The 12,500-nt window shown below is 45.9% G+C and overlaps 1 protein-coding gene across 1 annotated transcript in view; it reads right to left on the reverse strand.

Annotated features, from left to right (window-relative positions):
* Sts (steroid sulfatase) overlaps positions 1 to 11,965 on the reverse strand; it is a 228,678-nt gene extending 216,713 nt beyond the window's left edge. Inside the window, exon 1 of the mRNA XM_004647186.2 lies at positions 11,922 to 11,965. The gene's annotated coding sequence lies outside the window, so the exon portion shown is untranslated. The remainder of the gene's footprint in view (positions 1 to 11,921) is intronic.
* Between the last annotated feature and the right edge of the window lie 535 nt (positions 11,966 to 12,500).

Consider the following 12,500-nt stretch of genomic DNA (forward strand, 5'->3'; position numbering starts at 1 on the left):
CCGTGGACGCTTCCATGCGCAGTGGCTCAGCGGGCCTTCGGACACTGAGCAGAAGATGCAAAGGCCCTGGTGGTCCCTTTCAGAATGCGGAGAAATATTTCCTAGAGGAATGCTGACCCTCAAAGGCTCGCAGCACACAGCTAAGCCTCGTGGGCCACGTCCCTTTCCGTCCATCTCCTCCCCTCCTCTCTTCCCACGACCTCCAAGGAGGCAAGCCTTCCCAACCCCAATTCCAGTCGAAGACACCTTATTACAGTGGCCCGATCACAGGTCATGTGTACAGCAGCACAACTCACAACCGCCCAACCTGGAAGGCAGCCTCTACGCCCAGCAACACACAGTTAGAGAGAGAACACAGCAGCGTTTACACACCATGGAGTATACTAGCGGGTGGTAGAGAACAAAGGAATCATTTGTAGGAAAACGGAAGAACCTTCAGACCATAAAGTTAAATGGAACTAATCAGACACAAAGGCTTCAGTAGCATGCGGCTGCTCCTCTATGACCCACCCAAAGTACAAATGAGCAAACAAAACGCTAACAGGAAGCAGGGCCCTAGATCTTTGTCCAGGAGATGGGGGAGGGGAAGGAGGAGAGGAGGAGGCGAGGAAGAAGGAACACAGCCGCGCTGTGCTTAGACAGCAACCCTACACGAGGAACGCAGACCCCACGTCCGGCGAACAGGGACTCATAAAGTAGTAAATTAATTATAAAAAAAAAAAGAAACCAGTGTTTCTCTTCCCCAGTGTACTTCCTAGAGTGCAAAATGTCTCCATACCCCCAAAGCCAACCACAAATCTTGAAGTATGTCTCTAAATTCCTGCCACCTTCTGCACAGAGCTGTCCTAAAGGAACTCTCCTGTTCAGCTGGTTGGATTTTTGGTCCTGAGGCCTGCAACTCTCCACAAGCGGCCTGCTCTGATCTAATCCTGCTAGGAGGGAATCCTGGGCAGCAGAGGCTGGGAGACATGGAGCGGACAAGCCCGGACAGTGGTGTGCATCCTGCATTGGGGATTATTGGCTCCATCCTTTTCTGCCCAATCCCATTTCAACATAGCTGAGCATCACTGAGCTGAAGCACAAGTATGTGTAGACCACCCTGGAACCTTGGGACCCTAAGGCCTCCAGATTGCATGCATGGTCAGCTTGCCAAGGCTGGGACAAAATACCTGCTACTCACAATTAAGAAGGAGTGGTTTGTTTGGGATAAAGTTTTAACAAACACCAGTCCATGCTTGGACGGCACCAGGACAGAACCATCATGGTGGAAGCGTGAGGCTCAGCAAGGCTGCCCAGACCACAGAGGAAAATACACTGTGCCCAATGTAAAGGTCCCCCCCACTCACGCAGACACAGCCAGGAGCAAGCTTGACTAATCCCATGGCCACTTCTCAGGCCACTCAGGTTGACAATCGAGATTGACTGCAACATCATATAAAACTATGATTCACTAATCTGCTATACCTTTCTCTTTTTCATCTGTCTTTGGCTAGGAGAGTATCTATCATGATCCATCAGAGGGGCAGGAAGAGGAACATCCAATAAAGGAGAGAGGCCGATTATTTGAAAGGAGCTTAACCGAGGGGCAGGCCGTGATTTTCATTGGCCTTATACCTATCTTCATTTTTTGGCACCAAGAATTGAACTCAGCACCTGGTCCTTGCCAGGCAGGAGCTTGTGCTGCTGAGCTATATCCCCAGCCCCACCTTTATTTGAAATGTAAACATCTGATGCTGTTAGAGCTTTATGTCAAGATTATTTCCACCAAACTAGCTACTATCTTCACCTCTTCTTTCTTCTCTTACTACCTCCTACTTACTCTCCTTTCTTTCGTTTTCTCTGTCTTTTCTTCCTCACCATTCTTTTAATATACTTAGGTGGGTAAAATGTGCAATCATTCTTTGATTTTAGGTGTCGAAGCGTTCCTTATGGTAATGCAGGAAAGCATACGAAATCAATCCAATTCCATTTTCCACTGCATCGTGTAGTTATATTATTCTGGTACATAAGCAAAAAGATAAACACTTAGGGATCTGGAGATAGCTTGGCTGCAAGCTCAAGGACCCGGGTTCGGTCTCCAGTACCACCTTCCATGCAGGCCACTAAAACCGGGCACCGTGTTGCATGGCCATAATCCCAGCACTGGGGAGGCTGAGAGGAGGGATCTCTATAAATCTGAGCGGTGCAGCAAGACCCTGTACCAAATAAATAAATCATTTTCTAATTTTAAAAAAGATGATAAACAGTTAGAAGTACTGGATTGAATTATTTTGACTGGCATCATATGGATCTGTTAGTGAAATTATGTAGACCTCACAATCTAATGAGACACAACCACATCTGTCCATTTAGAAGAAAAATGTCCGTGCTATGTGTCAGAGCCTAAGAGGCATAATCGCTCATGCCACAGCACAGGGTTTTAATCAAAACATATTTTCATTGTAGACAGATTATGCAGAGTGAATGCTGGTTATCTCCGGTCAAATCTCCTTAAGTTCAATTATTGTAATGTAAGTATACTGCAGACTGAGAGCCCCCGTTCTAAACATGTGTTTATGAATGGAATCATTTCGCCTCAGCTGCGGCCTTCAGTAGCATGGAGAGATGCCAGGGCAGGATCCGTGCTCTTGAAACACAGCCAGAAGGAGCAGGAAGAGAAGGAGTTGCTTTTCTTCCCTTGATGATGTCCATGACGACCATATAATTAAGTAATTACATATCCTGTGTGAAACCCTTCCAGCTGCAATTAGTGCATTGGAAGGCTAGAGTCAATAAAATCCAAAAGGTACAAGGGACACTATGAGAGGGAAAAAAACTGTTCAAAGGGAAGGAACAACTGAAGGAAAGGAAAGGAAAGGAAAGGAAAGGAAAGGAAAGGAAAGGAAAGGAAAGGAAAGGGAAAGGAAAGGAAGAAAAAAAGACAGACAGACAGACAGACAGAGGAAGGAAGGAAGGAAGGAAGGAAGGAAGGAAGGAAGGCCGGCGAGATAGCTCAATGGACTAAGCACCTGCTTAGGCAAGCGCAAGGACAGGGGTTTGATCCCCGGCACCGCAACATGTGGCGCTGGCCCTGCCCCCAGGCAAGTTGATCCTGCTACCAAGACCAGCCTGAGCTAGCCCCCAAGACCGGGCATGGTGGCATGCCTGTAATCCCAGCGCTGGGGAGGCTGAGACAGGAGGATCACTAGCAGTCCGCACTGCATAGTATGACCCTATATCAAATACATAAACAATAAAAAAGAAGGAAGAGAAAAGAAGTATACATTCATATAAACAGGACAGCGTGGATAACTACACTATCGATTTTTACTCATCTATTGAAAGGAGCAGTTAATGCTTAATTTTTTAGCTTCTTTTTAATTTTTTGGACTAATTTTGCATGCTTGTGTATGGTAACCTGCACCACTAATATGAAGGGAACAATGTGAAATAGTAAAACCATTGTTGAATTTCTATCTTTTTGTTTAGTGAAATTCTATATAGTCTCTAATATTTTTTTTAATTTTTATTGTCTCTCTTTTTTTAAGGTTATATGTTGGGTTAAAGAAAAAAAAAATCTCCTTTTTTTTTCCCAAAGAGAGCTCTACACACAGTAACTGTTGGCAATAATCTAAGGGAATTAGTTGAACAACAATCGTGACGCCGATTAGAAAGGATGATACCCACTCATGTGCCACAGACAACTAATGCAGACTTATCTGAGGCCAGGTTGACTGCGGTTGTGCAAGGGCCACCATTTGAACCTAGAATAGATGATTAGACTCAAAGAATGATTCTACACAAAACACGCATCTTGTTTAAAAGATGCACATGTTTTGTTTTGGGTTTTTTTGCTGGCTCAGGATGCCTAAAGGGCAGGTCTGGTAAGGCATGAGGATCTGGGGATCAGACCACAGTATCCTGAGCCTGACTACCATACCTTAAGCCGCCACTTAAACAACTGAGCTAATGGACAGGCCCCCAAGATGCACATGATAAATGCATAGCTGAAGTCCAGAAATTACAGGATTGGAAGTTATATTTGACACCTTGGTGGTAGGTATGCTGTTCAACAGCTTAGAGCCCATGAGATTTCATTTGTTGGATTGCCTGTTTGTCTAAATTTATAGTTCTGGAACTGAACACCGAACCCCGTGAGCACTAGGCAAGTGCTCTAGGACTGAGCTCCGTCTACAGTCGGAGCTTCCTTTCTATCTTTTCTTCTGATTCAAAGACCCAAAACACAGATGAGGCTGGCATTGGCCTCGTGATCCTCCTGTCTCAGCCCCCAGAACAGCTGAGACTACAGGCTCGCACCACCCACCAGGCCCAGCAAGACAGGCTCAGCACATTGTGTCTGTGACTTGCTCCCATATCTGCAGATTCAACCAACTACATGTTGAAAGTGCTCAAAAAGAAAAGATCCTGCGTGTGTACTAGCACCAACTTGCATCCCTGATATTACTGCACAACAGACATGATGGGAAAACTATTCACTGAGCTTTCAGGTGACTCTAGGAGTTCCATCTTATCTACACCTGATTTAAAGCACAGAGAAAGATATACATTAGTTTTAAGTAAATGGCAGGCCTTTTTTTTTTTTTAGAAAGCACATGAGCATTTCTAATTTTCACATGCAATAAATAAAATAAAATAAATACAATTCCAAAGCAAATAGATAAGAAACTCACTCCCAATTATTTTATAGGACAAGCTAAGTGTTCTACTACTAATCTATTGAAAGAAAGCTAATGCCGAAATTCTTTTTTTTTCTTCTTTTTATTTTATTTTATTTTATTTTTACCAATTTAGCATGCTTGTATCTGGTAATCTGAACAACTAATTTGTATACAATAATATGCAATGTAACAACCATTGTTCAAGTACTATCATTTTCTTTTGTGAAATTTTATATTGCTTCTAATTTTTTTTTTTTTTACTGCTTTTATTCTCTTTGAAAAAAATCAATTCTCTATGGACACTAAAGAAGGTTTGTATTTTAAACCCAAAGATAACAACTCCTACATGAATACAATTTGATTATTCATAGGTGATTGGCCATCAGAATTTGACTATTCATAGCTGACTGGCCTTTGAAATTTGGATGTTCATAAATGATTGGCCACCTGAATTTGAAGTCACAGGTGACTGACCTTTCAAATGTCCATATTCATAGAGGATCCGACATACATACAATCCTCTGTTCAGTTGTGCCTCTGGACAAGGGCAGACTTAGACTGGAATTCTCATCTTGTGGGATGTAGAGGTGTAAGAGAAGAGAGAGCCATCCAGGAGGCTAAAGAAAGGTAGGCATCCCCATCCCAGGGAGGGCAGAGTGTTCATCGATGTTTCTCTCCTCCAGCCCAACTGCACAGTTGAGACAGAGAAGCAGATCCAACCCTGCATCTCTACGAATGCAAGCCATCCACAAATGCAGAATCTATCCTGTGGGTTTGCATGGCTCAGGCAGAGAAGTCGCAATAGGGCTGCCAACCTGCAGCCACACCTTGAAGGACCTACACACACACACACACATACACACGCACACACACCTGGCAGGAGTCAGGGTTTTTCCACGGCTGATCAAACCAGCCTTAGAGAATGCCTTGTTCAAAAGCCTGTGGATAGACAGAAATACGCTTCACAAATGTTAATATGTACACGGATCCTCTCCCACACGTGCTTTTCAGAGCTAAGCCCAGCGTTATGACCTCAAAGTGCAGCCCGTGTCCTACGCATTTACGCTTTATGGCTCCGTGGTCCTCCGCTGCCCATAAGCACCACACTTCCTGTCTCCTCTCATCTCCTGATGCACACAGGCTCCGTGCAAGACTTAGCTGTTGCGAGTCACACTGCTCGAAACATGGGTGTGCATGGATCCCAATAACACAATGTCTTTCCCCCTGTCAGGGAGACACTCAGCAGAGGAGACTTGAGCCAACTAGTCTTGCTCCTTGCAGTTTAAAAAAAAAATCGCCACACTGATTTCCATAGTGGTTGTATGACTCTACCTGCCCACCAACTACACAGAAGAGTTCCTTTTTCTCCACAACTGCAGCAACATTTGTAGGTTTGTTCGTTTGTCTATTTGTTTTTAGTCCTTCACAATAGACATTTTCTTGTTCCTGGAGTGACCCCACAATACTAAGTGAAATAAATCAGACATGGTGGGTTAAATAGTGCATGGTTCATCTTTCATGAGAAACCCAAAATATAAATAATTTAAAGACCAAAAGAAAAGATAGACGACAGGAAACAGGGAGGCGGACTTTGTGGAGACTGGAATGGGACTGGGGTGAGGGGAGATGAAAAGACTCTAATCCAGTTAGTTACAGGATTATTTTATAACAGTCACCCAAAGGGTCACATACAGAAAGAGTGACAAATCTGTCTACATACTAAAGACCAAAGAATCCAGCTGAGGGATTCCTAACACCCTGCATGATGACTCCAGCTCAAAAAAAGTAGAGCTCATTACAATCCCCCCTACAAGTCCCACTGGAGGCCCAGAGCCCATGACAAAGTCTCATGCAGAGACAAGCCTCAGCACAGATCTGTGCTAGAAAGGCCCAAAGGCCCGGGAAGAAATCTAGGAAGTCTGTGCCAGCGGGATGAAGGATCTGTGCCAGCAGGCTGAGGGATCTGCACTGGAGCCAGGAAGCAGTGCTCAGGGTAGGCACCAGAGCTCCCCCAAAAAGTACCACAGCCATCCTCAGCAAGAGCGAGGTCCTGAGCTCCTCCAGCGATGAGGAAAGCCGAGTTCTCACCAGGAAAGCCAATGTCACAGGCATTGCTAGGACACTGAACAGCGCACCATCTTCCCCTCCAGAGCCAGGAAGCAGTGCTTAAGGTGAGGACAAGAGCTCCTGCAAAGTCATCTCTAGCCATGCTCAGTGACAACAAGGTCCTGAGCACCTTTGACTATGACAACAGCAGAATTCATCGGGAAAGCCAGCATGACAGGGTCCTCCAAGAGATGAAAACCAACAGCTTCTAAACTTCTTCAAGTTCTGCCTTGCCAGCTACCCTCGGGACAACCTAACAATAGCTTATTTCAGCAAGTCCCGGAAACTTTGTGACATACTCTTCCTTTGACCGAGGTTAGAAACTGATTTGCTTCTAATCAACAGTGGCAAAAGTGAGGGGATTCTGGGGGCTGGCCAAATAGCTCAGCGGATTAAAGTGCCTACGAGCAGGCACAGGGGCCCGGGGTTCAAACCCTGGGCCTGCTGTGCCAGCCCCACCCCCGAGGTGCACGGAGACAGCAATTGAGACTGGACATGATGGTGTATGCCTGTAATCCCAGCACTTGGGAGGCTGTAAACAGGCTACTAGTCTGATCTAGTAGTGAGACCCTGAACACCCTGTAGACCCTTCCCTAAAAAAGAAAAAAAGTGCCAAGATTCTGCCTACAGTCCCTAAGGTTGGCTATGTCCATTGCCCAGGGAGAAGATACAGGGTTGGCAGGGAACAGACACAGAGTGGGCCTCATCTAATCAAGTGAGTGCTTAGCTTAGTCACTTTTCTCATTGCCGAGACAAAATACCCAGCACCCAAAGTTAAAGCAGGGAAGGTTGTATCTAACTCACAGTTGGCACAGGTTTCAGGCCACCACCTAGCTCCAAGGAAGGGTGGTGCATGGTGCAGGGCAGCAGTTCACGGCGGCAGAAGACAAGAAAAGCAACACGAGAGGAGGGAGGGCAAGCTCCTTTCAGTCCCTTGTATTGTGTGCAGTCTACCTGTGCTAGGGCACGCGTAACACTCCTACCCTCAGTCCCAGCATTAGACCAGGCATCAGTCAGACTCTAGATTGAGCCACCTCCAAAAAGCCCTCCGCTGTTACTGCGTGGGGATTTGCAGGACATCCAGACACAGAATGTAGCAGTGCTTGAAACACAAAGCCCAAGGAGAAGAAAGTGTGTCCTGCTAGCCTGATTTGAGCAGGCGGTAGGTCTCAGAAAGATGAGGACTTCCTTGTATAAAAAGGAAGAATTTGTATAAGGAACTAAATTCTGTCACAACATGAACACTCTTGGAAGAGGAACTTTCCATGCCTAGAAGCCTGACACCCACTCATTACGAGACAATCAATAGCATTTTGAAATGCCTAAGTTTATGCTAATTTGGAATTTAGTGATGGATAATGACTACAGTATGTGCTCTCATAGATGGATGGATGGACAGATGGATAGATGGATGGAAGAATGGATGGATGGATGGAAAGATGGATGGATGGATGGAGAGATGGATAGATGGATGGAAGGATGGATGGAAGGATGGATGGATGGAGAAATGAATAGTTTGAAAGATGACAATGAATGGATGAATTGATGGCAGAATAGATGGATGAATTGCTAGCAGGATGGATGGATGGATGGATGGATGGATGGATGGATGGATGGAGAGATGGATAGACGGATGGAAGGATGGATGGATGGATGGATGGATGGAAGGATGGATGGATGGAGAAATGAATAGTTTGAAAGATGACAATGAATGGATGAATTGATGGTAGAATAGATGGATGAATTGGTAACAGGATGGATGGATAGATGGATGGAGATGAATAGACTGAAAGATGAGAGAATGAATGGATGAAAGGATGGAGAGATGAATAGATTGAAAGATGACAGAATGGATGGATGAATTGATGGCAGAATAGACTGATCAACTGACAACAGGATGGATGGATGGATCGATGCATAGATGGAAGGATGGATGGATGGATGGATGGATGGATGGATGGATGGATAGAAAGACACATAGAAAGATAGATTGCTTGAGTAATGAGATTTCTGATACCACGGAATTTAACCAGAACGTCAGTGTTTTAAAATGCAGTGGTGGCTGTCAAGTAGCTATCCGCATCATGTCTATCAGACTAATAAACAGTTTCCAACTTGTCTCCAAGGCAGATGTTCCTGTTCCCCAGCTTTCTCTTTCGCAATCTCCCTCTCCAGAAAAAGAACACTTTTCTCAAGACTGAGTAAGTGAGCAAGGTTGCTCTGAATCCGTGCCTCTTCCAGCCAAATCCTTGTGACTCACAGAGCGTGCAGCATGCGGGAGTTCTAGGCGCTCCTGCCTGTCACCTCCCAGGTTAATTAATTGATCTGTAACTCCAGCTCCTGCAATTAGACACGTTCCTGGGACACATTTCAAATTGATGACTGTGGTGGCATAGACAAGGAATTTGTAAATTATGTCATCCCTGTGTGCACGACAATATGGCAATTAGAAACAAAACTCTAGCTCTGACATCATCTACAGATATATATTTTTTAGGCATTTAGTACAGGGTCTACAGGGTCTTACTAAGCAGACTGGAATCATACTGATTCTCCTAGTTTCAGCCTCCCAAAGTTTGGGATTACAGGCGCATGCCACCATGCCCCGTCTCATTCGCCCTCTCAGGGTGCCCTGGGGGTGGGTTTGGCACGGCCTGCTGGGGATCGAACCGCGGTCCCTGCATCTGTCTAAGCAGGTGCTTTAATCTGGTGAGCTATCAGGCCAGCCCAATCTACAGGTACTGACCAATACTTGCACTTAGTTTTCCCATCGATGGAATGGAACCCGTGAATACCATCTACAGGCTGACATGAAGAAAAAAAAATTAAATGAAACAAACAAGAAGCAATTTCTCTTTGTCAACACACAGCACAACACAAAACTACAGACACGCAATTCTGGGGTCCAGAGCGTTGCTCTACCTCTGGTTTTCTTTTTTTTTTTTTTTTTAATTTTATTTATTTATGTATTTATTTGTGTGTGTGTGTGTGTGTGTGTGTGTGGCCAGCTCAGCCCACCAGGGGGCGGGGCTGGCTGGCATGTGGTGCTGGGGGATTGAACCGCAGTCCCTGTGCTTTGCTAAGCTTGTTCTAAGTAGGTGCTTTAGACCACTGAGCCATCTCACCAGCCCTCTACCTCTGGTTTTCAACAGGAAGTATGCTGCTATGCCCAGAGGCCCTTGGTGAGCGTTAATTACCACAACTCAGAAGCAATTTTACCGGCAATCCAATACGTGGAAGCCAGCCGTGTTCCGACATAGCCTACAATGAAGGCACAGGAATAATCAGTCCTCTCATTTCTACTGCTCTTTACAAGTTGCTTTTCGAATCAGAAATCATCCACTGGGGTGAATTTACCTTCCAGGAATACCGGATAATGTCTGGAGATGGTATTGGCTGTTAATCAGAAGTTGATTACTGGCTATTAGTAGCCCAGCTGCCGAACGCCCCGTAATGCTCTTAGCAGCCTCGCCCACGAGAAGACCTTCATCCAGCTCCAAAAACCCATTGTGCACGGGCCGAGAAAAGCGGGCCTCGATGGTCAGGAGCCCGAGTTGCCACTCTGGGCAACTGCAGAGACCCGTATTCTGAAAATAAAAATATTTAGCTTCACTCTTCCAAGAGCAAGGCCGCATTCCTACAACTTTTATGTCATGTTGGTGTTATGATCATTGTGCATACTGTTTGTTACTTACTGCTGGCAGTAGTTTACTCGGACTAACTCATAAAGTGAACATTACGGCAGTTATGTGCATACCGAGAGAACAGAGCACAGTGGGTGTGCGTGGCCCTACACGTAGCTGCAGACAGCTTAGGGTCTTGGCACATATTCTTCAGAGTTATGGAAACGAACGAGTGGCTTCCGGCTCACTAAAAAAAAAAGGTAACTTCTCCATAACTCACTAAGTCAGAACTCAGTCTTGTTTTGTTTCCACCGAATCTAGCCTTGCAAAGGTGGAGACTGCACTGAACAACATATAGGGCCCAGGGCTGGAGAGATGGCTCAGTGGTCTAAAGCACCTACTTAGAACAAGCTTAGCAAAGCATCAGGGACCGCGGTTCAATCCCCCAGCACCACATGCCAGCCAGCCCCGCCCCCTGGTGGGCTGAGCTGGCCACACACACACACACACACACTCTCTCTCTCTCTCTCTCTCTCTCTCTGTCTCAAATTAAAAAAAAAAAAAAAAACATATAAGGCCTTGCTCACAATTCTGCCCCCTGTACAAACAATTCTGTAGTGCAATTAAATGAATATTAACATTGAGCAGAATGAATGAAGACGGCCCAATCTTAGGCTCATCTTAAGTTAGTTTGCTCCAGAGTGGCTTTTATGATGATTTGGATAGGCAGTTATCACCAAAAGGTTCAGTGACTAAAGGCTTGGTACCTAAAGCAGCAGTGTTCAGAAGTGGAGCTTCTCACGAGTCACTAGTCACAAGGGCTCTGAGTCTGTGGATGAACTTACCCAGTGGTGAGCACGCAGCTTACTGCGCCTATTAGGAGGAAGAGGCTACTCGGGGCTTCGACATACCTGCATACTTCCATTGCTGCTTCTTGTCTGCCCCTAGGTCAGCGGCTCCAAAGAACAAAAGACAGCTTTCCCATCCCCCAACCATTTAACACTGTCTGGAGATTATCTAGGACTCAATAGCTAAACTGGCAGAAGGAGCTGCTAATACTGTCTACGGAGTAGGGCCCAGGGACGCTCCTTAACATACCATAAGGCCACGACAACCTTGCCACAGGGAGGGTCGCCACCCCCAGCATCCACAGTGCACAGGCAGGCCAAGACGCCCTGGTCTCAATCGACATCCAGCTTATCCATTTTAAGTGCTTACTGTATTCTTGGGCAATGGTTGTCAAACAGGAAGATAATTCTATCCGCCTAAGAGCATTTGGCAACACATGAGGATTATTTGTTGTTGCAACTGGGAGCGAGATCGCGGCATCCAGACACCATAAACATCTCACAACGCTGCACAACCAAACCCTCTAGCCGTGAATCAGCAAGGCCCAAGCACCCACAGTGCGCAATAGTCAAGACACTCCTAAACACCGACTCTGTGCATAAGAATCCCCCAGTGTCGCCTCATCTCTGGATTGCAAACGTCCCAGTCCTGGAATGACCCAGGGGGATTCCCGACCCTGGGCCACCTCCACGCCATCCTTCATCGCCAGATTTTGCAGGAAATTCTACTGTCTGGGGTGCTGCTCCTAGCCAGCCCAGTGGCAGGTCCCTGCAGTCCACCTCCTCCTCCCGACAAGTGGGTGGCTGTCATCGACAGCCCCACCGCAGTGTATATAAGCAGTGCTTGCCCTCCTTCTCACAGGACCCGGGAGCTAAGGCCCGACCTCTCCTCTTCTCTCCATGACATTCGCTGGCACTTACATCCCAGGATGCAAGGAACGTACTTGAATCCATGCTCAAGCGCTCCAAGGACTCATCCCAAGCAAGGCCAGCATTTTAATGAGAAGATAAAATCAAAGCAAGACACTGGAGATTAAAATAATAAAAGATTAGAGGTTGCCCTGGGGAGTATTTTCTGTCCTGTACCTCATTTTATTTTTTTTTTTTTTTGGTGCTGGGGATTGAACTCAGGGCTTTGCACACGCTAAGCGCATGTTGTACCACGGAGCTGGCCTCCCAATCCTGCTAAACTCTAATGCTTGTTTACGCAACCTTTTGAGGGCTACCAGATGTTTGTGGTTAATGTTTTGGATGGAAATACAAAG

Source organism: Octodon degus, unplaced genomic scaffold (assembly GCF_000260255.1).
Source record: "Octodon degus isolate 3935 unplaced genomic scaffold, OctDeg1.0 scaffold00291, whole genome shotgun sequence".
NCBI classification, from domain to species: Eukaryota; Metazoa; Chordata; class Mammalia; order Rodentia; family Octodontidae; genus Octodon; species Octodon degus.